The sequence below is a fragment of the Balaenoptera borealis genome, assembly GCF_965194805.1.
Source record: "Balaenoptera borealis genome assembly, chromosome: 8".
Classification (NCBI taxonomy): Eukaryota; Metazoa; Chordata; class Mammalia; order Artiodactyla; family Balaenopteridae; genus Balaenoptera; species Balaenoptera borealis.
Window position 1 is genome coordinate 107,750,241 of NC_138865.1, and position 25,635 is coordinate 107,775,875.

At 42.1% G+C, this 25,635-nt stretch overlaps 1 protein-coding gene across 4 annotated transcripts in view; it reads right to left on the bottom strand.

The window, feature by feature from the left end:
• Window positions 1-25,635, bottom strand: part of BRINP1 (BMP/retinoic acid inducible neural specific 1) — a 504,031-nt gene that overhangs the window by 302,964 nt on the left and 175,432 nt on the right. For all 4 annotated transcript variants that reach the window (XM_082402242.1, XM_082402245.1, XM_082402243.1 and 1 more), the window contains one exon: window positions 311-498. The gene's annotated coding sequence lies outside the window, so the exon portion shown is untranslated. The remainder of the gene's footprint in view (window positions 1-310; window positions 499-25,635) is intronic.

A 25,635-nucleotide genomic window follows, 5' to 3' on the forward strand; every position in this document is an offset into this window, starting at 1 on the left:
AATAACTCTCTCTTTTCGAGTGCCCAGGCCCCAGTCTTTATAAGTTAAAAAAAAAAAAAATGAAAAAAAATCATACGACCAGAAAGTTTCCTGCAAGGACAGGATTCCTCTCTGTAGTGTGATTTGATCCAAGATAAAGTCTGGAAAAAAAGCTTTTGTTCCAAGGGCTGTTGTTAAGGATGTGCACAGCTTTTCTTCCGGACTTCATATACCCAGTTCCTCAGTCACCTTTATGCATTTCTTCCCTCAGTGAATGCATGTCCTGACCCTCACCTTGACTGACCCCGGGGGATTTAATGCGAAGACTCACCTCATAGCTGGGTTCAGGGAACTTTGCATTACTCCTCTCTTAGGGCATCACCTGTTGACCTGCAGCACCTGAAAGGCCACGAACCTGGTGATCTACTGAGATGCAGCAAGGTCCTCTTTGGCGTCTCCATAATTCCCGTGTCAGCCGCCTATTTCCACTTCAGTCTCCTGGGATGTAACTGCTATGAGCTGTAGGGAGGAAACAGGCAAAATGAGCTCAGAGAGGTAGGTTGGAGCAAATGACTAGTGCCCTGGCAGGAGACTGGATCTGAAAAAGAAAGCATATCAAAAAGTTTCCCAGGACTTATGAAGGCTGAATGTCCATCAGAATATGTGGGTCTGTTCCAGCTTGCCAGTGAGCATATCAGAATGAGGGGCTAAAGTACAACAGGGGATCCCTAAATGTAGAATGGAAAGGGTGATATACACACCTTTGTTGGTGAGTGTATGTGACAGGGGAGGAGCAAGAAAGCAGGATATGGGGAAGATTAGGGTTTTCATTCTTCAATAAATGTCCTTTGACTCCTTTTTATATGTCAGATAATGTGCTAGTTGGCAGGGATATAGCAAAGCAGACAGAATCCGTATCAGAGACTGGCATTAATCACGTGAACACATAAATATATATATTTTAAACTGTGTTTAATGAAGAAAAAACCCATGGAGTTATGAGCATTTATAAAAGGAGTCCTGACCTTGCCTATAGGTTCAGAGCTACTGCAGTCAGGAGAGACAAGACACGTGAAGGTCCAGAGCAGAAAGTAGTCCCATGTGTTCTAAGCCCAGTGTGTAAAAAAATGTCAGTGGGGCTGGGGGACAGAGTGGCACAATCCAGGGCAGGGAAAGTAGGTGAGAATCAACTTAAACAGAACTTTGTAGGCTACACTGAGAATTTTGATGATTGATGGATAGACAATCTGCTTTACTCACTGATTTGGGGGCATCAATTTTTGGATTTTAGTAGAAAAGTGAAATGACTAGGTTTGCAGTTTTTAAAGATTGTCCTGGCCATGAGGAAAGAACCAGGATGCTGAAAGCTCACAAATGGGTAATTGGTATCTAGCAAGATCTGCTGAAGTTAACATGTCACCCTGAGGGCAAGTGTGGATGAATACAGGAAAGGAGCCAGGTTTTGCTTAGTATCTTTTATATACCAGGGATTGTGACAAGGGTTTAGTGATTCTCATTTTATTTAATCTCTATAAAATCTTTACAAAGTAGATGGTATTTCTGCTATTTGACAAATGAGGGAATACCTACTTTAGAGAAATCCATCCATCCATCCATCCATCCATCCATCCATTAGTTGATTGATTGATTCACCAAATATTTTATGGAGTACCTACAATGAAGTTACCTTGCTAGCCACTGGGATTACACTGGTGAACAAGACACCATCCCACCTCTCAAATAATTTATAGGCTAGTGGAGATACAGTTGAGTAAGTGGATGATTAAGTTCAGTGGAGAAAGTTCTATGCTATGGGTCAGCCCATAGTGCTTGGAAGAGCAAAGACAAAACACCCATCCTTGTTATGGCAGGTCCGAAACTTACCTAAGATCTCACAACCAGTGTGTGTCAGAGCCAACTCTCAAATCTATGTAGGTGTGCCTTAATCTGAAACTCACATGCTTTTCATCTCACCATATTATGCAAGCAGTTACTTTGGATTTTTGGTAAACTCTCTGAAAACACATGACACAACTTGACTAAATCCCACCGGACGTTTAGCTGTGAAGCTCTGTGTGAAGAAGCACAAGGGAGGCTGGCAGACCTCGGAGCCCCTCCCCCAAGCTGCCTGCACTGGGCTGAAGCCAGGCCGCCCTGGAAGCACTGAGCACTCAGGCCTCCGTAAGCACCTGTCCAGGACAGGCCGTGCATTTCACGAGCTCTGCCACGGCAGAGGGGCACTTGGCACCTCAGCCAATGGAAATGGCCCCTTCAGGCCAAACAAAAAATGAAGTGCACAGGCTGCCAGCGTTTTGGAGCATGAGAGAAAGAAATCTAGGTTGAGTGAGGAAGAGCTATTAATTACAGTCTCAGCTTGGGTCTGAGAGTCGTGAGAAGTGCTTCGTCTGAAAATCACTTGTCTCAGAGAACAGGAAAGCACTGTCACCCATCCTGTCCCATCCCTTGGGCCCAACCAGAGCCTTGCAGGAGTGCGTGAACACACACACACACACGTTTTACCAAGTATTAATTATGTGCCAAGCATGACATTTAGTGTTTTTCTGCACTATCTTATTTCATTTCATCCCTATGATCATTTCTTAATTATTATATGTATATTCCATAACAATAGACCAAAAATATAGAGCTCCCCATTTTCAGGCTCTATTTTATTCTTCCAGAATCTTTTCTGACTTTTAAACAAATTTATAGAAAAGGACAAATTACTTAGAAAATATGCTATTTTACATTGATATCCTTTTCCCCACCATAACCCAGGAAAGGCGTTGACATTTATTACTTGGGCCTTTGAGAAGGGTTACGCTACCACATCTTAGAAGACTACAGGAAGGAGGGAAGTGGTCTATTTTTTTTGGAGGGAGGGGGCGGAGAGACTAAGCTTCTCCCACCTGGACAGGAGATGCAGCTGAGTGGCACACCCTGGCCTGGAGGACACCGTGAGTAGGGAAAGGAGAGAGCCGCCGCCTCTCAATAGTCGGGGAGACCACTATGCCAGCACCTCCGAGCCCTGTGGAATAGCTGTACCTTGGAAAGGGGAGGCCAGGATCAACCCCTAGAGCCAAAGGACCAACTCTACAGGGAACATGGCACCCACAACTGAGCAACAAACTGAAGTCTGTTCCCTCTCCTGATTCCTAAAACTTATTCCACCCTCAGGGCACAGAGAGGCTATACTGGAAGGAGGGAAGCTTGCATATTCCATAAGCACCTCCATAGACACGGCTCATAAACCTACAAAAATAGGTTTATTGTGTATGAGGTCCATGCCCTTATACACAAACGCACAATCATATGAACTCAGAGTTATACACAGTACTTCTATTTACTCTTTTTTACATTAGCTGATTTTTTTTAGTGTCTCCATGTGCATGTGTGTGTGTGTGCATCTATGTATATGCATTTATGTCGAGGAAGGGGCTCCAAGGAGGGCCATCTGAATGACTCTTTCAGAGATACACATGAAAGTAATGGACTTTCTTAAAGACCCAAATAAACACTATTGAGTGGGAGAGAAAATAGGAGAGAGAATGAGAGAGACAGCCGGGAAGCAAAGCCTCTGTGATTCGGGGCCAGGATGCCTTTCACCATGTGCAACCTCAAGGCCAGACTCAGAGCACAGATTGGGCAGCTGCCTGTCTGGCATGGCTGAGATCTCCCCGCTGCCGTGAAGTCTCCTTCAGCACACTGATCTTTTCCCACACGTCCCTCTTTGGGTTTATGACAAAGATCTCATGTTTGGGCAGGGGTAGGGGAGATATTTATTTATGAACTCCTTATCAGTATAGTGAGTTATTTACAACCTCAGCCTAGAGATGAGGTTGAATTCCACTGGCATCACCGAGTGATTTTAGCAATATCTTGTTCTTTTCTTTGCTTCCACCTTCTCATGTATAAAATGTTTTCCTTGGTTTTGTGTTATTTTTTTTATCGAAGGGTAGTTGATTGACAATGTTTCGGGTGTACAGCAAAGTGATTCAGTTTTATATATATGTGTGTGTGTGTGTGTGTGTGTATATATATATATTCTTTTTCAGATTCTTTTACATTATAGGTTATTACAAGATATTGAATACAGTTCCCTGTGCTATACAGTAGATCCTTGTTTATCTCTTTTGTATATAGTAGTATGTATCTGTTAATCCCAATTCCCAATTTATCCCTCCTCCCCCTCCCCTTTGGTAAGCATGTTTGTTTTCTATGTCTGTGAGTCTGTTTCTGCTTCATAAATAAGTTCATTTATGTCATTTAGATTCCACATATAAGTGATATGTAATATTTGTCTTTGTCTGACTTACTTCAGTTAGTATGATAATCTCTAAGTCCGGCCATGTTGCTGCAAATGGCATTATTTCATTCTTTTTTTATGGCTGAGTAGTATTCCATTGTATGTATATATGTACCACATCTTCTTTATCCATTCAGCTTTCGATGGACACTTAGGTTGCTTCTATGTCTCCGCTATCGTACATTGTGCTGCTGTGAACACTGGGGTGCATGTATGGTTGCTTTGAACTATAGTATGGTAGGAGGATTAAATGAGGAGATGCAAGTGAAGTGGATGTCTCAGTCAATGCTGTCATCATCACCACCATCACCATTATCATCACCATCACTACCATCATCACCAGTCATTCATATCCTATGTAAGATGTGGTCACAGATTGACCAGCTTTGGGACTGAGTACCATGGGAGATGAGAAATGGGCAGATGTGTTTTGATGTAGGAGAGGGAATGGGGAACTTCCAGGGATGAGGGTGATTTTGTCAAGAAAAGCAGAGCTGAGTTGGGCCCCTGAGTTGATGGTGACATGGGGGTGTACCCTCATGTATGTGTGGATGTGGGGACGAATGGCCTCTGACAGCAGCAGTTCCATTAGCTTCTTCAAGCTTGATAGGAGAAGAGCCACTGCAGAAATTAGTCAGACATCCTCTGTCACCAGGTCTGCCCCCTTCTAGGTCCCTGCCAGAGTCCTGCAGTCTTGCAGTGTGAGAGCTCAAACAGACTTCAGACATCCACAGCACCATCCCCTTAAATGATGCAGAGGAGAGCAGTGCAGCTCAGAGAGGAAGGAAACTCGTCCAAGGTCAAGCTCTGGAGCTTGGGTCTGGAACACAGGTCACTAGACTCCCATTCCAGAGCACATCTCAATACCTACAGTGTCTCAACTCAAATTCCAGCACCAGCCCTTGATGGAGGCATTTATCACACAGCTCCATCGCAGCTTCCCTGGGTCCTGACTCTGCCCCTAGCTAACTGTGGCCCTTAAGGGCACCCTTCCTTTCCCTGACTTTGTAATTTGGGTGACTGATCTGGATGGTTTCTAAGGTCCCTTCAGCTTTGGTGATCTGTGCTTCCCCAGCTCACGAGTCACAGAGGCTGTCAGATGTCCGAGTAGGAGGAGGATGCAGCATGACAGGTGGTGTCCCTGACTCTGGAGGGGAACTTGGCAGAGCTACCTCCTCTGATGGGGATGGGGAGGGTGGGAGCTGGCAGAAGGATCCGCCCACCCTGGACAAAAGCTATGATTCACCCAGTGGAGGAAGGGAAGGAGGGAGACCCATCAGCCAGTAGCACGGAACTCCATGGGCGATGTATCTGAGACCTTCTAAGCCCTGGGCCTCCATGTACAAAAGGCCTGAAGCTGACTCAGGCAAACCCAAAAGCTTGAATTTACAACTCTGAAACTGAGATTTATTTTTGTGACAAAGCTACTTCAGGATTATTCAGAAAGTTCTAGTGACTCAGTTTTCCATGGTACAGCCAGAGGGGTCTTTCTAAAATAAAAATTGGGCCACGGCATTTTCTTGCTTAAAAGAAAATTTTTAGGGACTCCCACAATCCTTGCCGTGGCCTCTAGAGTCTGGTTAAATGTGGCCTTTGCCTGCCCCACTGGTCTACTCCCAGCCCTCTCCCCCTGCACCACTGCCGCCATTCCCAGAGGACCCTCACTCATGCCCTTCTCACTGCTTTTGCAACTGTTGTTCCTGCCTCCAGGAATGCTGTTCCCTGCGCTTCTCTGCCATCTATCACTAATCTTTCTTCAGGTCTCTGATTAAATATTACTTTAGCAGAAAGGATCTTCTTACTCCTCCCCAATTTAATTATGACACCCTCTGGTATTCCTGACCATCATAACATCATCTTTGTCCTTTTAGCACTTACCTCAATTTGTAACTGTATACTTGTTTGGGATTACTTTTTGTTCTCGTCCCCCCATGATTCCCAAACTCCATAAGACCAAGAATCATATTTATCCCTTCCCTCCCTGAAATGCCAGCCCCTAGCACAGTGCCTGGCAAATAGTGAACACACAGTAAAAGACTTTTTTATTTGTTTTTTTTTAAAGGGGAAGGTAGGGTCATGGAGACCCACATCAGGAATAACTGTCATAAAATGTAAAATATCCATGGATCCTTCCCAAAGTATCTTCAGGGGGATTTGTGCATTCACGTAAAATCAGTGCTTTGTATCCCTCCTCCCAGAGGACAGCAGGTTTAGAACCATAAAATGTTGAGACTGGACAGAACTCTAGGAAAAAAAAATATCTTGGCTAGTGGTTTCAAATTCTCTTTTAGGAGTAGAACCTGTTTCCCAGCCAAAGCTTTGTCCAAACCCCAATATATAAACCTCACAAAAGCAGAGATCTTTGGCTAATGCGGGGGTCTGGGGTTAACAGGGGCAGTGAATCCTAGAATCTTTACTCTCTGTCCCTAGGGTGGAGTAGTGGGGAGTGGTCCACTCTAGGTATAGGCAATAAGAGGGCATAGCGTCTGTAGAGAATTTAAAACAATAATACAATCGATAAACAATAAACACAAAACAGTAAGATCAACTAAAATCCGACCGGTTTCTTATTAGACAATTCCAGATAACGTCAGTGATAAAATGCTCATTCTTTGCCAGGATGGCAGGCCCCCATTCCTTGTATGCTGCAGATCCCATGCCCTTCCTCCACGGAATTTTCATCCGAAGCCCTCATCAAGGAAGTAACTAACTTGGTCAAAAAGTAGGAGCACCCATGACAAGCAAGCTCAGGATGAGCTCACCCAAATGGAATGAAGTCAACCTCAGCTGAGCACTAGCTCCATGGGCTGTTGTGTTACCCTTGTGGCTACTCTCAGAACAGAGGTGAGAGGCAGGAGTGGGTAGAAGTCAAAGGCACAGACTCTGTAGCCAGACAGCCTGGATTCAAATCCCAACCATGTCATGTACTAGTGTGTTGAGCTTGGGCAACTTACTTGATCTCTTTAAGCTCAAGTCTTCATCTATATAATGGGGATAATAAAGTGACCTACAGTCGAGTATTGCTTTGTCAATTAGAAAAGAGAATCTATGCTAATTGTATGGCAAAGGAGTAAGCACAGTAGACATGAATCTTAGTCATTGCCTGGGATTTGCATGTCTGGAGTCATCTTTATCTTAATGCCTGGTTGCTGGTCGCTGGAGAAAACACATGTGGTACCAGGGATGCCCTTGATGCTGGCATTGCAGGGGTACCTTTCTCCACCTGGGGAAACTGCTTGACAGGGGCTGAATGTACAAAATGCTGAGATCCACAAGAAGAAGCCAGGAGTACCTGATGAAAGGAAACAAGAGCTTTATCTTTCTGCCTGATCTTGATAACCTAACAATTGAGTTGGAGGAGGGGAATTGGGACTGTTGCTGCTCTCTAGACAGCACCAAAGGCTAAAAATTTTTAAAATGATAATAATGGAAAGTAAGTTTCCTTCTTAGGGTTAGGCTTGAGACACCGCTTTTTATGTTCCCATGATCCTGGTAGGCCTCATGAGCTTCCATGAACCAGAATAACTTCTCCTTCTCTTATTTACCTAAAACCTCCAGTAAGCCCAGAGCATCCTCAGCACCTCAGAAACACAAACAATATACACTGCACAATGCATCTTACTGATAGGTCTACGATTTCATATGTTTGTACAGAGAGAAATGGAGACAGGAAATAGTATTGGCTGTGTGACTACCACGTGCCTGGCACCACGTAAGATACTTCTCATATATCATCTCATTTTTTTAATCATGCAATTCTAAACACTCTACCCTTTATTCATTTTTATAGCATCTCATTTAATCCCCGCAATAATATTGCAATATATTTCCATTTGTCAGATTGGAAAATTGAAGCTCAAGAGGTCAAGTAACTCGTCCAAAGTTACACATCTTAGAAGGATAGAGCAAGTATTAGAACCCAGGCCCATGAGAATCTGAAGTCTTTACTATTTCCTCTATGCTACTCCATTGCCCCTTTAGTATTTTATTTCTCAGGTATTAATTTATTCATCATTAAAACAGCTTTGGGAGGCAGGAGACATTGTATCCATTTTAGAAGGAGAAACAGAACTTTGGAGAGACAACAATGGTTATCCACTGTCACATAAAATTTCGAGGACACAGCTATGAGTCTAAAAGGCACAGAGTTTGATGAACGTCAAGCTCACTCCAGTGTGTCCAGGAGGATCTCAAATCCTCTGTAACTCCCTAGCACCTTTTCTGAGAGAGGCAAGGAAAGGAGCAGGGAGGGTAAGTAATTTTTCCGATGCCATGCAGTAAAATATTTCTCAGCCCTGCATCTGTAGGACTTTGGAGAACCTCTCTTGATGAGCTCTGTTTCAGGATCTTTCAAACCAAAGCCTTTTTCTGGATCCCTGTAGTATTATCGCTCGGGTGGAATGGAATTTTCCATTTACTGAGTGAAACTGACTTCTGAGTGACAACATCCTCCCACCTAAAGCCTGGATGGGGCCCAGGTTTCAGGTTCCAAGCACTGCCATGAAATTCATGAGCCTGCATCTCCTGGGGCTGGGCCCATCATGCCTGGTATGGGCAGGTTTCCACACTGAAGCCCGTCTCTGAGAGCTGAAGGGCATTTTCCACCCTGGTAGGAACACACAGAGAAACCCACTCCATCCTGCAGGCCCTTGCTAAGCAGAAATGCTGCATCCCGAGAACACATTAGTCATGGTGATGACTACTGCTGACTCGAAACAGTGCAAGATATGACACACAACAGCAGAGGGAGAAGGCCCCTGGGGATTGTCTAGACCAGCCTCAATAGTTTCCTATTGAGGAAACTGAGGCCCAGTGGGGAGCAGTAACTCACCCAAGACCACCCAGTCAATCATGATAGAAAGGAGTTGTAGCATCTGCTCACACTGATCAGGGCCTAGGGAACCTTGAAAGGTGGAGGTGGCCAAAAGTCACTGGAGAGGTATGGACATATTTCGAGATCGGTTCCATTAGTGCCCTGGACAAACGCTGGCAAATTCTGGGCTGTGGGGATATGATCATGAGTCTCCAATTCCTTCCCCATCCCTCAGGCTCTGAATATAGGGCATTAAACCTGGGAGACATCTCAGGAGAGTCTCTGGTGCAGATGCAGGATTGCAAACAATGCTGCTGAAGGTCAGCAAGGTGAAGGGCTGCACGTGTGGTCCTGGAGCTGAGTGGAGCTCCTTGGACTTTCAGATTGGTGGCTGCGTTAGGAGAAAGCTGGCCCAGCTCCTACCCATCACATGCACTTGTCACCTGGCCATTGTGATTGTATTCATTCATTCACCGAACAAATACATAGAGCATGTCCACATGTGCCAACTACTGTCTTGGGTGCAGGGATACAGTAGCAAATTAAACAAAGTCCCTGCTCTCATGGAACCTGGCATTTTCAGACTCGTCTCAGACATCACCTCCTCAGTGAAGCCTTCTCAGGTCATCCTGTTAAGAAGTGGTCCAACTTCTTATAAGTTTTACAGCATGCAGGGCCAGGAACTCAGTAATGCCTGACAAATGATTCTTGGATTATTTGATTAACTCAGTTGGTCAATCATCAATGCTTGGTCATTTTTATGTACAAGGTTTTATATTGGCATTAATCATAAATTGATGAATATTATGGTTTTCTGGATACATGTCTTTGGATATATGTCTTGTCTTCTTAAACATAATACAAGCTCCTTGATGAAGAGAGGGACTACAGGTAACCCGTCCATGTATAGTGGACTAGTGAACGTGAAGTTTTCTGGGAGTAAATAGCTACTTAGTACATGTTATTAGAAGGAGCGAAGAAGGATGGCTACCAATGACAACTCTCTGAAGCTTCTTAATTAGAGACATATATTGCCACCATTTCAAAGATGAGGAAACCATAATAAGTTTCCTAGGTAGGACATGCTCAGAACCGGGATTGAAATCAAGGACTTCTGAATACAGTCCTGAGCTCTGTAAATATCGGTTGAATGAGTGACTGAGTGAATGGTCTTACTTTATCCCTGTACCACAGCAGTTTCTCACCAACAAGACATTTTTTGGGGGGGAGGGGGTGGCAAAAAATGGAAATGGTTCCTATTTTTGAGGCTCTTCCAAAATGACCTGCAAAATGTTTGCACAAATGTGGGCTCTGAGAGTTCATGGCACAAAGGAAGAGGTTCAGTGTGGAGGACATAATCACCTGAGGTCAGAGCTTCTTGGGGCCAGAGGGAGGACTGGGGATAAGACTTTGAGGACAGAGACTTCATCAAGCTACCAAGGACCTAGCATACGGCTCTCACGTAGTAGGCGCTCAATAAACATTGGATGAATTACTGAATGAATGGCACATTTTGCTGAGTTCTTTCCAACATTTTCATGCTACTTTTAGTGGGAAGATGGAAAACAGGGTAAAGTACTGGCCCAGAAGCCAGAGCGAAGCTGGAGCTAAGCAAGCACACAAGCTTTTATTTATGAAACCCTGTGCAGACTCTTTTCCTCTCACAATGAGTAGTGCTCATATTATGTGGTGTTACAGATGCTGGAACAACCTTGTATTTATGGAGTGGCTGCCTGTGAGGGGTTCAGACCATTTTACAGACATGATCTCATTCATGCTGTCTCAGGTCTTCTATTCAATTACAGGATGGATCATTGCTCCAAACGAGGCAAACTATTTCTTTCAGATGCACACTTAGAATTATCCATTCTCCCGTTACAGGTTCAAAGATTTACAAATCACCACCCAATGGCTCCAGAATTGCTGCAGCAGGAAAGGAGGTGGGAGGAAATGGAAATTTTCTGAATTTATAATTTATGAACTCTTCAAATATTAGGAAGTCACTCTTTGTATCCTTATGTTAAAAACAGGGGAAAGCACAGGCTATGACTTAGTTGCAGCCACATAATATAATAATAAAGAAAGGAAAAAAAGAATATTAATCCTTCATAACATTAGCTAGAGCTATAAAAATAGGAGTTAACCAATGTGGCTAAGAGGCAGAATAACTATAATCATAATAAGCATGAAAACAGATTGTGATATGGACTTATTCCCAAGCTAAGGATCATAGGAAGTGGATTCTTCTCTTGCTCTGCTATGAATTACTTTGTGGCCTTAAACAAACACCTAACTTCTCTGGACCTTTGTTGCCTTCTCTGACATTGGAGGTAATTGGATTAGATACTCCCCAAGTCTCTTCCATTACCAGGATTTCACAAGTCTTTGTGGTTCTACCACAAAGCGGTGGTGATTTTTGTGGTGATTTTAGTGGTACTACTAAAATCACGACCACCACTATTGATGCCTCATGTTTAATCAGAACATTATAGATACGTGCCAAGCATTTAGTAGATGAATGTGTCTAGTTTTCAGTGGTTTTCACACTGGATTGCGTTAATACACATTTGGTATGTACCTATTATGTTCCAGGTATAACGATGGTGCTAGAGTACAAAAAATTGTGAAAAAGCAAATCATCAACATGAATGTAGGCTATGAAGGGAGTCAAAATGACTAAATGTGAATGAATAGCAGAGGAGATGACATAAACTAGCTTTAAATGGATAGTTAATACAAGTTCATCAGATGGGCTAGAAAGGGAAATGGTTGAAAGGAAAAGGCATTACAGTCAGAGGGAAGAGCATGTATAAACACAGGAGGTGCAAAAAAGCTTCGGGAAATGTAAATAATGTCTGAAGATGGATCAGGAGGAAGCCAGGCTGGAGAAGTAGGTGTGAGTCCCATGATTAAGAACCTCAAAACCCGGCTATAGATCTCAGGCTTTGTTCCGTAGGAAACTGTGCCACTGAAGGGTTCCTAGCAGGAGATGATCATGTTTGATTTTCAGAAGGAACACTAGAAATGACTTTACCATATACTTCACCCCAAGGAAATCATGGACTAGATGTTATTCTTGTTTCACAAATGGAGAAGTTGAGACTCAGATAGGATAAGGCACCTACCTAGAACCAAATAGTTTAAAAACAGCAGAGCCAGGATTAGTCTCCTTTAATAAAAATCTATCAAAGTCTACCCTCTTCTACCTATATAACTTAACCTATTATTCCTCTGTTGCACAGACCCCTTGTCTCAGCAGGTAAATCATTCACTTGTCCTCTGAGTGAGCAATGACAAATCCCTCTCCTACTCTTGCCACCATGTTGTTCTGTCAATCTGGGATGTGCTCACCCTGTCCTCCCCAGTCCAAATTCTACAAAGATGTCAAGATTCAACTCAAGATCCATCTCTTTGGGGAAACTTTCCCTGGCTACTCTGGTTTCTACAGCGCTTTCAGAAGCCCTGCGTTATTTACAGTGTATACACCTATCCTAACAACCTTCATCTACTCATCCCATTCGACAACCCCAGGTGGTACACAGCTTCTGTGTGCCTGAAACTATGCAAGGCAATGGTGATACAACAGGGAGAAAAGACATAGTCTTTACCCTCGTGTAGCTGAGGTCTAGTTTGAGGACACAGATAGCAGGGAAGAACCATGCATTTACAAACTTGAATAGTGTTTCAAAGGAAGAGTGCAGGGTGCTGAGGGTGGACAAGAGGAGAAACACTCCAGGAACACAGGGAAGGCTGCCATGAAGAAACGGTGCTCAAGCTAGAGTCTGAAGGGTTAGAGGGTAGGGAGCGGTTAACTAGGTGCAGGAAATGGGAGATAAGGGGAGAAATGTGGCCTGGGCTGAAGGAACACCCTGTACAAAGCCCAGGGTGGGAGAGGGCATGATGTACTGAGGAAAAGAAAGGAGGCACTGTTCAGCCAGGACACATAGGGGCAAGCAACAGAAACTGAACTCTGGTGAAAATGAAGCCCAATAGAAAATTATTGGAAGGATATTGAGAAATTCAGTCTTACTAGGAAGGCCTAGAAAACCAAAGGAGTCCACACCTCCAAAACCCTTAGCAAACATCAGCATTCTGACAGGGATGATAGCGCCATTGTTTTAGCACTGGGCTTCAGAGCTAGCATCATCCCACCCCCAGCACAGGGCTTCTGGCACCACCTCTGGCACCTTTGTCCCCAGTGCCCTGGAAACAGGCAGATGTCACTTCTGCCACCATGATGAATTTTTATCCCAGTCTTTTTTTTTCCTATGCCGCTAGCTCCAGGTAGGCACCTCTGGTTGGTCAAGCATGCTCTCATTTTCTGGATTAATAAGGAAGTTTATATTGCGTTTTTTCCACTTCAATAGCAGGACACAGACTTGTTTCTCATCAAGATTTATAAGGTGGAAAACTCCCCAAACATAGAAAGAAGGTTTGGGTGCTGGGCACACAACAACACAACTGAAGGACAAGACTGCCTGTAAAATTCTCTAATTGTTTTAGTTGTGTTCATCTCATCTGCCAGACTGAATTGGGATCTCCTTTGGGGAAGTGCCTGTGCTTTCTCCCTCCCTCATAAGCTCAGCCATGACTGATGACACTGGCCACATACCCCCTGCTCAATAAATTCTTGTTGACTTCAGTCTAGTTCATTCTGCAAAGGTCATTTCATTTGACCTTAACTGGCAGATGATTTTCAAATGTAAAATATGAATAACTCAGCCCTAGAGTCAGTAACATCTTCAGATAGTCATGTCATCTGGCTATGCAGAACCTCTGGGCATGGGCAAGTATTCTGGGATGTGAGCAGACACGGAATGGAAACTGATACCTGACGTACCCATCACTTCTCAGGGGCTTATTCCCTCTAGGGCAGGAGAGAAGCTTACGTCTTAAAGATGCATTTGGACAATCCACTATTAGGTAGTGGTTACTTAGGTGAAAAAGGCTCCTTAAAGAATGAACAGTCTACACAATCAGGTGCAATGCCTCACGGCAAGGAATTTCTTCTCTCATTTTCTTTTACAGTGCTTTGGTGAAATGAGTGCTAGGTTAGGAACCAGAATATCTGAGTCTGGCTCTGGGCTTATTATTAGACATGAGGTCTTGGTCTATTCCCATGATTTCCTGGATCCTCAGACTCCTCTTCTATAAAATGGGCATGGTGATTTATTAGCATGCAAGCTAGGCATCGGTTGTTTCTGCTTGTCCCTTCTTCTTCTGGAAATTATTCATACATTCTCTTCTAGAATGATGATTCTCAAATTTGATCATACATCAGAATCACATGGAGGACTTGTTAAATCACAGATTCCTGAACCCTCCTTCTAGAGTTTCTGATTTTAAAGGTCTGGGATAGTGTTTGAGAATTTATATTTCTAGGTGTTTTCCAGGGGATGTTGATGCTACTGCTACTGTCCCAGTGACCACACTTTGCGAACCACAATTCTAGAAACCAACCCCCTTTTACGTTCAGTCTATGGGGTTTAAGAGGTTCATTTCAGCCTTTGCCTCCAAAGGTGGGAACACAAACTAGGCCTGACTAATAGTTTATTCAAACCACCTAGCCACAGAGGATGACTTGGGATGGGCAGGAGAACCAGGTCCATCCAATGGACATCTTTCTTCAAGGGTTGCCCACCTGGTAGAATGGGAGCCTGAATCCACTGGGGGCTATCTTGCATCTCTTGATGACTATACCAACAGATGAAATCAGAGCATAAACATGCAAAACATAGATTCTTGAAACTCAACTTGAGCTTCTCCAGTCACCCTTGAAGGGTGCTATATGAGACCACACATTCTCTTTTTTGCCTGAGCCACTTGGATTTCTGTCACTTGCAACCAAATAATCCAGCGTAATACATACACTTCACTTAACTTCCCAAGAACAGAGTGTGGGTTTAGTCCCTTAAAAAACAAACAAAAAACTTCCAAGAAGTTGTAACTGTGAGGCAATGACCAAATAGGAAAATAATGAGATGGCGATATAGTTCCTTAAGGACTAACTTGCCAGACAATCTGAGAATAGCATACCAAAAACCACCATGATAATTAGAAGAATAGTAAGGAACCATTGTTGAGTAGTCAATGAATATCAGGCTTTCTGCTTAAAGACTTACATGCATTATCTAACTTAATCCACACAATGACCCTTGGAGGCAAATACTATCATAACATTAGCTCATAGATAAGGATACTGAACCTCAGACATTTTTAAGAAACTTACCCAAGTTTACTAACCCAGTAAAAGACAGCAAGAAAAGAAGAAAAGGGGGGAAAAAGTCAATCCAATTGGCCTGACTCCAGAAGCCATATTCTGTCATCCTCGTGAGATCAGAAGTCTTGACCTTCTATTTTAATTCAGAGACCATATCATCTTGAGGATATGAAGATGGTGCTTGATTCAAACAAAGGAACAAATATGGGCCCTTTGGAGAAGCAAGAAAACTCACAACACAATTTGGCCTGGGCTCAGAGGATTGAGAAGCCTCCAGCTGACTTCAAATTGGCAGGGTGGTGAGAGCCTTCTGGAGTTGTCTGAGGGTCTGGAAATAACTGCTTCTGTCTCTGTGGCTGACTGACCATCTTTGCCTGCCTTGAACTCTGTGTAGTACCCACTTCAGGGACCCCTAACAAAGGCACCTGATGGTAGCATGCCCAGATCCTTTCCTGCCCTGACATCAACAAACTCTCAAACTGCCCACTTGTCTCAACTCATTTGGTTACACTGACAGCTGCCCAAATCTGTGGTCTGTCCAATTTATCTAATCAGCATCCCTCACCAGCCTGCCTCTAAGTGCCTGTACCAAAAACAGAATTTTGTAGGCATTCCGAAGATCCCCAATAAATATTTCATTAGTGACCAATTTCCCCCATCTCAAAAATATATACTCAGATGGTTTGATTATATAAACAGATTGATTTTTAAAATAACTTTCAGTCCTTTTCAGTATGTTGAATATCACAACTTTTCTACTCTTCAATCTGTTTTTGTTCCAAGGTGCAATGGCAGCCTGATTCCTCCTGTGTATACAATGGAGATGGCAGAATTTTATCCGGTGTTGTCTGATCAGTCCTTCTTTGTTGCCTGCATGAATTCTTTCACCAACTTCCTAACCTGAATTCTTACCTCCATTCTCACTCCACACACCTAAATCTTGCTTCTCCACACTGCACAGCTGTCCTGAAACACCAAGATTCTTTGACTCATAAGCTGAAAACCTGCTATCAGTTCAACCTATTGCGTGTGCCACGTGACCTCTTCCACATACTCTTCCTAAACTTTAATTCCAGCCTTGCTTCCTTGCAGCCACACCCCAACTGTATATTCAGCCCTGGTCTACCCTGGAGAGACCCCTGTTCCCTGAATTCAGACTCTGAACCTTTGCTAAGGACTGTTTCCTGGTGTGGTAGCGACCATACTCCTGCATCGTCTGTGCCCATCCAGACATTAACCATCCTTCAAGTTCCAGCTGAAAATCTTCCTTCTCTACGACACAGACTCACATTCCCTCGACTGGAGATAGTATCTGCCTCCTCTGGACTTCCATAGCACTTTTATTACTCCTCTCTCACAGTTCCTAGTCCTGTCTCTATTATAGTTATTTATAGATACAAATCTTATCTCCCCCCACTAGTCTATAAAATCTTTGAATACACAGTCCCTGTGTCATTCACCAACATATTCTACATCGGACCTGGCTTAGTACCTTGCACATTTTGGAAACTCACATATCTAATAAATAAATAAACTGATGGGGTTCTGGGATGCGACCCTACCCCAAAATGTCCCTCTTACAGTTTGTCATATTGATGGAAATTCCACAGTATAAGATTAGTTGCCCTGGGCTGGCACTAAGTACTATTGTAGGGATATCCCAGTAGACCATACTTAACAACAAATGTCTCCAGTGATGTGGTCAGTGGCCAAGTATCCCTGGAGCAACTGGGGACCTAGTCTGAAGCAGCCCCCAATCAGCATGATTTTTCAAAGTATAATGCTTTATCTTTTAAAATTCATGTGTGTTTTAAATTCTACTCCATAAGATACCAATATTTTATTTACTATAACTGTTTCCTCTTAATATAAATGGTCAAAATGCCCCAGGCATTTATGCCAGGTATGCCCTGTGGATCTGAATACTTTTTGGCTATCATAGATGATGTTACCCTTGACCGTAAGGCACAGGGTTAAAGGATCTGAGTCATTAATATATTTCTGTGAATTAATGGTTCAGCTCATTTCCAGCTGAAGGCAAAGGGAAGACAATAGGAGACATAAGATACTTACTAGGGACCAACTAGTATTGTGTTTCTGCAAAACGGATCTGGGGAGACACAGGTAGAGAGAATGTCCTTGGCATGTGAGACTAGTCAAGGTGCCCTGAGACTGAAGGTGAGGGAGGGAGTCTGATCTGGCCAACCATTTCCCAAATGATGGTCCTGCTTTGGCCTCTCCTCTCCCCAGGGAAGTTGGAGGCCTGTGATAGAGAGGTCATCAATTCATTTTCTTCTTGGAAGGTGAGCTAGCTCATCCAGAGCCTGGGGGCTGTCAGCACAAGATTGTTAATGAACATGTTTCCTGTAGATAATTATAGGAAAGGGAATATTGAAAGCATTTAAAACATTTCATTCTTTTTAATTCATTAATTATATTGCAATTATCCTATGCTCAGGAGCTGTTCAGGAGGCTGGATTCCAGCTATTCCTGTGAGGCTCCATGGGCAGAAATGAGGGCTGAGGGCTTGGAGAGAGAAAGAGTCTGAAGCGAAAAGCTCAGAAAAGGTTAACTGTGCAGATTCAACAAGCTAATTGGAAACCTCTTAAACAAAATCCAGGTTAATCCAAGTTGAAAGGAACAACACGTCTTCTTTACGATGATTATCACTGTCCTTCCACCTACATCAAAATCGCTTACATTTTGGTAGATCCATCATAAGCAAGCTGACACCCCCTGAAAACACCTGGCCTTGAACTTGAATCAGAAGATTCCGAGACTTTTAGAGATGGGATAAATCTTATGGATGATTGTGGGATGATGGGAAACAGATCTAACTATTTCATCTTGCTCTATTAGACCTGTCACTTTCTTTCTGTCCTCAAATTCTTACATTATCCGTAAAAGAGAGTAGTAAGTAAATTGGATCAACAACTACATACTGGACCCCTACCGTATGCTGGGCATATGTGAATTATAGTGGTATAGATGAGGTCTCTGCCCTCATAGAACTTACATTCTATGGGAAATATGGTCAGCTAAATAGGCAATTGTGTTACAGATGAGGGCACGTACAAAGGCCATGGAAGCTCAAGGAAGGATCTTCTATTCTGGTCAGGAGGAAGGGTGGTGAGAAGGCTTCCTGCGTTCACCCTCTTTGGTATATACGCATCACATCAATAGTATTACCCTATATCTCAATGCTTCATCCTCCTGGCTTTCAGGAATTCCAGGCTGCATAATCCTGACGGTGATAGTGGAAAACTGAGAACGTTGCCCTCACATATAATTGGAGCTACAGCCTAAAAATCTGCAGTTGGTCAGCTTGATGGTCACTGATCTTCCATGCTTTACCCTTGTTCCTCTGCTATTCACAGCTTCCTTTTCGTCCCAGTGACCATGCCACTGCCAATCTCTCTGGACTGCTCACTTCCATGCCACCCACAGGTGATGTTACCCTTGACAGCAAGGTACCCTTGACACCCTTGACAGAGAGTGTGTCCTTAGCATCTGAAACTAGTCAAGTCACCCTGAGCATGAAGGTATGTGTCTCCCTGTATCTATCATGTGAACTGGCTCATGTCACACTGATTAAAGGTGACAGACCATGTGGACCACAGATGAGTCAACACAACTGTCCCAGTCAAGATCCCAAATATGTCATAAAGTCCAGCCAATATCAGCAAAAAACAACTTGTAGTGGACACGCAACTGACTGAAGACACATGAAAGAACCTAGCTGCGACCAAAGGACCTAGCTGAGCTCAGTTCAAACTGCTAACTCACAGAATCATGAGTTAAATAAGTGGCTATTGTTTTAAGCCATTATCTTTTGGGGTTGTTTGTTATGCGGTAATAGCTAACTAATACAGCAGTTAACTGTACTATAGATCAGTTCAATGCAACCAAAGGTTTTTGAATACCTACAATGTTCCTATTCAATGGAGGCATAATAATGAATAAGACAGTAAGAACAATAAGAACAGTCCCTGTTCATAGAAATTTACAATCCAATGCCTCTGAAGGGTTACTAAGCAATTAAAAACCCTGAGATTTTGATATCTTGTCTCTAGATCACTGGGGTGTCTATGTTGAGGCCTCAGGGTAGTTTGTGGACTCCTTGAAAATGTATTAAAGTTTTGCATGTGTCTGTCTATGTGCATTTTTTTAGCTGAAGGCCCTTGGTTTTACATCATGTTCTCAAAGGCATAAGTGACCCAGAAGATGTTGAGAACTGTTGGATGATCATCAAATCTAAGGCTGTTCACATTGCCCAACACTTACATGGCAAGCAGTCCAGTCTATTTTCACTGATGACTCATCCAATCAGAAACTTGTCCTCAAAACGATATGCTGCCAAAGGCCACTGAGGTTTATGTGTTGGACGATCAGAGTGTTATGGCTGTCTCTAAAAAAGCCTCCAACAGATAACATTATCACTTCCTTGTCATATAGAGCAGAACCTCTGTATGATCCAAAGCACATTTTCTTTAAAAAATGATGGGCTTATCTGTGTCCTACTTTTGCTCACACCCACTACCCACTACAGGGTTGGTAAGTCTTTCTCCCAGGGCAAGAATACAAGTCTATCATTTCCTATAGCCTCGCTCTTCTGGCAACAAAGGCTTTTCACTCTAGCCAGCAATGCAGAATATCTACCCTGCAGGTTCTTGTTTGAGGATTTCACTGAGATCTGTCTGAGATGAAGAATCATACTAAACCCTGATTACAACATCTGATGTTTGAGGAGACAGTCTGATGGGCAGACTAATTATTCATTTTTCTAAATTAGTGAGTCTTCCTTCATTTTTAGGTTAGATAACCAGAAAAAGAAAAAAAGAGGTAGGAGCAGGGTAAAGGGCAGAAATTGCCTTGAATAGCTAGGAGAATCATATCATATTCGCAGTTCTTCTACCATCTTGCTTAGTATCTTTGATCAAAGCCACCATCTCTGAGTCTAGGTTTTCTTACTCATAAAATTTGAATTATAATCCATTCCCTGCCCTCATCCCAAAGGTATTACTGTGAAGCTCAAGCAAATATGTGTAAAGTGTTACCAAACCTAAGGTTGGTCTCCTCTATCTTGTGTTTCTGCGATTCACTTGGAATCTTTTGCCTGGTCCCATGTAATTCTATCAAATTTTTACTTCTGGAGTTAAGATATCATATATCAATAACAATATCAGATGGACAACATCACTTCCCAAATCAGGCCCTCTAGGAAACCTTCTTGGTCTTCCCCTGGATGGCTGGAATGGCAGAGTGTTGAACTCCTACAGTCCCTGTGCTTCCCTGGATTAGTGGGTTAAAATCACTGGTCTCATTTCTTCATCAAGAGCTGATATAATATGGTGGTTAACAATGTGACCCTGGGCATAACACTGCCTGGGGTAGAATTCTATAACAACCACTTACTAGCTGTGTAAACTTGTGCAAATCACTTAACCTTCCTAAGCCTTGTTTTTTTCTCATAGGCAAAATTGGGAAGATAATAGTATCTGTGTCTCACATATTTTGGGAAGGATTAAAGGAGTTAAGAATGTAAAGTGCTTTAAATAATTCCCAGCACTTAGTGGAGTCTGAAGAGAGCTCAAAAATGTTACCTCATATCATTAGCTCTTTTCCGTGCCAACTGGGAGCACCTTTTGCTTGTCCATTTTCATATCCTCAATACTTGCTGCTTGATAGATCTCAACAAATATTAAAACGTGTGTATAGCATGAATGAATAAATGAATGATGTTGGGAAGGACCGTGGCTCTGAAGGCAGCACACATGAATCCTGGTCCTAGCTCAATCTCTAACTCCATCTGACACCTCTGAAACACATTATTTACCTTCCTAACCCTCAATTTCCTCATCTATTAGATGCAAGCAGTAGACCAGATAATCACTAATGACCATTTCATCTCCAGAGGTCTATAAAATGAGATTATGAGGTGAGAAGATGAGTTATTTTACCCAGAGTCTATTGGTGGGCCAGAAAATTTACATAGAATATCTTGTGAAATCTGCCCAATGTGCTATCAAGTACACAAGATTCTCTCCATTGTATAAATACAAAAACTGATGAGACCCAGATAGGTTAAGTAAGTTTCCCCAGGCCACACAGCTAGTAAGTTGTGAAGCAAGGACTTAACCTAGTTCTGACTGAAGTCAGAGGTCAGTTCTTTCCACTATCCTACTGAGATCCAAGATATAAAAGTGAAAGATGGTGTGCTGTAACTCCTGCAACACCTTCTCCCATCAAAGGGAAGCAGAGGCGCTAAGCAGGGGGAGGGGCAGGTATACGTAGAACAGGTGTGGAGAGAGCTGTCATTTGACACACACGTTTAGACACATCAGCATCTGTGTTGGGATCCAGATGGGGAAAGATTAAGCAGGGGAGACAGTAGCAGCTATAACATTAGCCTTGAGTTAGTTGCTATTTTGGTGTCCTTATGGAAGGAAACATCCACTGTACATATTCACACAGCGAATGGAATTCATAACAATTTCTTTGAGTTGGGAATCACTTGTCCCCTCCTCCCTGGAGCTAATCCAATGTCTATATTTAACCCGGCGGGCTGGGTGGCATTACATTTGGGTGATTATTTATAGATACCCTCATGCACAATCTGTTGAAAAGACACAGGGATTCTGCCAAGGCGGGGGGAAAGAATAACTCCAGATGTGTGAGTGCATGTGAAGCCACGTCTGAGCCTTTGTTGGATAAGGAGGCCTGGGAGCTCAAATATGCATGAGATCTCGGTGTCTCTGCTTTTTATTTTTATTCCTAACTCCCAGCATGAGGGGATTTATTTGAACATGGGGGTAGCTAGATCACCAATCTTACAGTTGGAAGGAAATTTAAAGCCAGTAGACTGATCTCCAATCTGATATTTGAATCTTCTCTGCAGTATTTTCATTCAACAAATACTTATTAATTAGAACCCTAACCTTACCATTCATTGATTTGATGAATAGTGATTGAGAACCTACCCTGGGATCTGTGCTAGGACTGCACAGATGAGTGGATCATCGTCTCTGTCCTCAAGTGGTTATGTCGAGTTTGGAGGATGACAGGTCGGAGAGTTACAAGGTACACAGTCAACAAGACAACTGTTGTCATGGAATCAAAGAGCACGGCATGACTCCCAGGAACAAGGTGTCTGGCACGGATAAGGGATCAGTAGATGGCGACCATCATTATCATTCCCATCTTACTGATGTGGCTGGAGAGAGTTTCACAGCTGATTCTTGAATATTAAGCTGTATTTCTCCAGGCAGAAAAGAAGGTTAATAGGACGGCATGGGAGAACGAAATAACAGAGCATTTTCTGGGAATGGTGAGAAGATAAGAGGGTCTGAAATATATACTTCATGCAAGGGAGTGGATTGAGATGAAACTGAAAGAGTAGATTGGGCTCGTCTGTGAAGGGCCTTGAATATCACACTAAATAGAAAGAAACTGGTCACAATGATTTGATAAGCAAAGGAGTAATGAGCTTTTTTGTCTAAAAAAATTGGTGAAAATTATCCGTATCAGTTGATATTACTCAAATTTTAGGATTTCTTAGGGATGACTGTTGGAAGCTGGGTCATCACTCTCTCTGAGCCTCAGTTTTCATATCCATAATGTAATTAAGATGCATTTGCCCTTCAGTAACTTACAGTCCGGAGAGGATAAGACTATTCATATGGTTATAGAGTAAGGCAGTTCATAGTTAGTGTTCTTAGATGCCATAAGGGTCTTGCTTTCCTAGTCTATTAGTTAAATACTACAACTGTGAATGTCACTGATATTATCAATAGCCACTCTTTACTGATCACTCACCATAGGAAAGTTACTTGTCTAAAATACTTTACTATGTTTTCACCTTTAAGTTAATGTTAACAACAATCCTATGAAGTAGGTTATCATTAGATCCATTTTACAAATTAGGTAAAGCTCATAAAGACTAATTAACTTGCCCAAAGTTGCATAGCTAGTAGAGAGGAGCCAGGAGTCAAGCCCAGGTGGTTTTGATTCCAAAGCTTAAAATCTCATTGGAACCTGTGGCAATCCTACTGTACATCTTTGAAAAGTATGGTGTTTCTCTATGTGGGCTGGGCAAGTTAAGAAAGATGGTGTATTGTTCACCTGTCTTCATGTGGTCTTGACTACTCTCAGAGTCTACACTCCAGACCACCTTGAGACTCTACCTTTGTGAGTGTCTCCCAGTAACTCTACATTCACGTTGCTTGGAGAATGGCGGCCATAAATTTCCCAGACAAATTGTAAATATATCACTATTTACATGGTCACAGTAAAGTATGTGCATAATCTATTGACCTGATATTAAGGTTTATTTTAATTAAATGGAGTTGGCATACTTTTTAGTTACCTTAAAGTCACAAATGTGCAACGCATCCATCTCTAGTGCCAATTCATTGCTCTATACTATTAATGTTGGGAGGCTGTATATATTTTTTTAGAACCCCATCCTCAACTAGCGGTGCAATCTTAGAGAGACCACTAATTTCAGTAAAAAGCAGTAGGTTAGACCATTAATATATTTTAAGTCATTCTACCTGCTAGCCCTTGGCTAGTGTCACGGAGCATGAAAACCCGGGGAGGAATAAATAGTCTTACCCTTCAAGGAATCTACTGCAATAGATATAAAAACAATCTGAAATAAAATTTCAAGAAAACAATGCCACAGGGCAGCAAAAGTTAATTTCCCGAAAAAGTAGAATTATGATATTGATGAGAAACTTGACCAACTTCATGATCTCTAAAATTGACCTTGGAGATAAATCTGCATGCATAATGGTTGTTATATTTTCATGTATATTTCTAGTCTCTGTATTTATAGCTTACATACCAACATACGTAGAAACACATAAACACATGGAAAAAGAAGTCAGGAGACTTGGATTCTAGTCTCCCAGCACGGCCACTAACTGTGTAACCATGAGCAAGTTGCTGGACCTCTCTGGGCTAAAATTTCTTCACCTATAATGAGAATGCCATAAAGCAGAAGATCCTCAAATTTCCTCCCAGCTTATTCTTGTAATTATATGATTCTGTATTTGAAAAAGTGAAGAAGGGAAAATGCACAAGAGAAGATTCAACACCTCTGCCAGCTGTACCTTTCCAGTGTAAAACATTTTTGCTGTAATATAAACACACTTTCCACTCTGTGGCAAAAAAAAAAAAAAAAAATTTACAACAATTCCTGAAATATGTCCCAAATGTTCATTAGGTTCTAGTGAAAACATTATAAATGAACATCGAGTGACAGTCTTGTCACCTATTAATAGCATACAATTTTCGACAGGTGGAATTCTGGGACTTATGCAAATGAAAGATTGGGTCTTCCGTTATACTTCTTGGTAAACTTCCAACATGCTGACTTAATAGCTACGGTGTACTGAAAAAAAAAAGAAGCCACTCACATATATTATAAGGGACATAATGAATTATTATTCAAAAAGTAGGCTTGTTGTACTCATTTGCATATAATGTTTAATTTTTACCAAATGTTTCATTTTAATACATGCAAAAATAATCAAAAACAATCAAAATATGCTAATGTACTTTTTATTGCAAATATATTGTTGCCCTTGATTCTGAGGGTTTATTATAAAAACATTTGAAATTCTCAATGGTAAAGTGGTTCTTTTAATAAAAATAATATTGAAAATATTAGCACACTTTGGAATTGAAAAGAGCCTTAGAGATCATCTAGTTAAAACTCCTGATTTTATAAATGGGGCTACTGGGGCTCAGAGATCTGGAGCAATTTGTTCACAGTCACACAGCGAAGCAGTGGTGAATACAAGAAGATAACCCAGGGTTCCTGCTGTCCAGTTAGTGGATTTTTTTACTGAGCCACCTTTTCTCAAACAGGCTTAGTATTTGTATTTCAAATGTTTAGAACTGTATCCAGTTTTGTAATCAGTTAATTCTTGTAAGTTATTTGGACTTATATGGGGACTAACATACAGGGTGGGGTTGGGGGGGGGGGCAAGAGGAAGGCTGCCAGACATATAGACAAAGGCAAAATGCAAAATTCTTTCATGAAACAGTATCTCCTAAACTACTGTATTCAACCACCATCTTCATGATTTTTGTTATTTATAGACCATTTATACTATTCATTTATTTAACTCTTTTTTCTTAAATCAACTTTTTAAGTGAAATAAATGCATGTTACAGAGGGACTTTAAATTACCATAGTAAATGGAAAGCCACAGTACAAGTTTTAAATAGAAGACAATGGTTTTCCATGGTCCTTCCAACAACAACAATAATAATGGAAACATACGCTGTTAATGGAATTCTAACAGGATA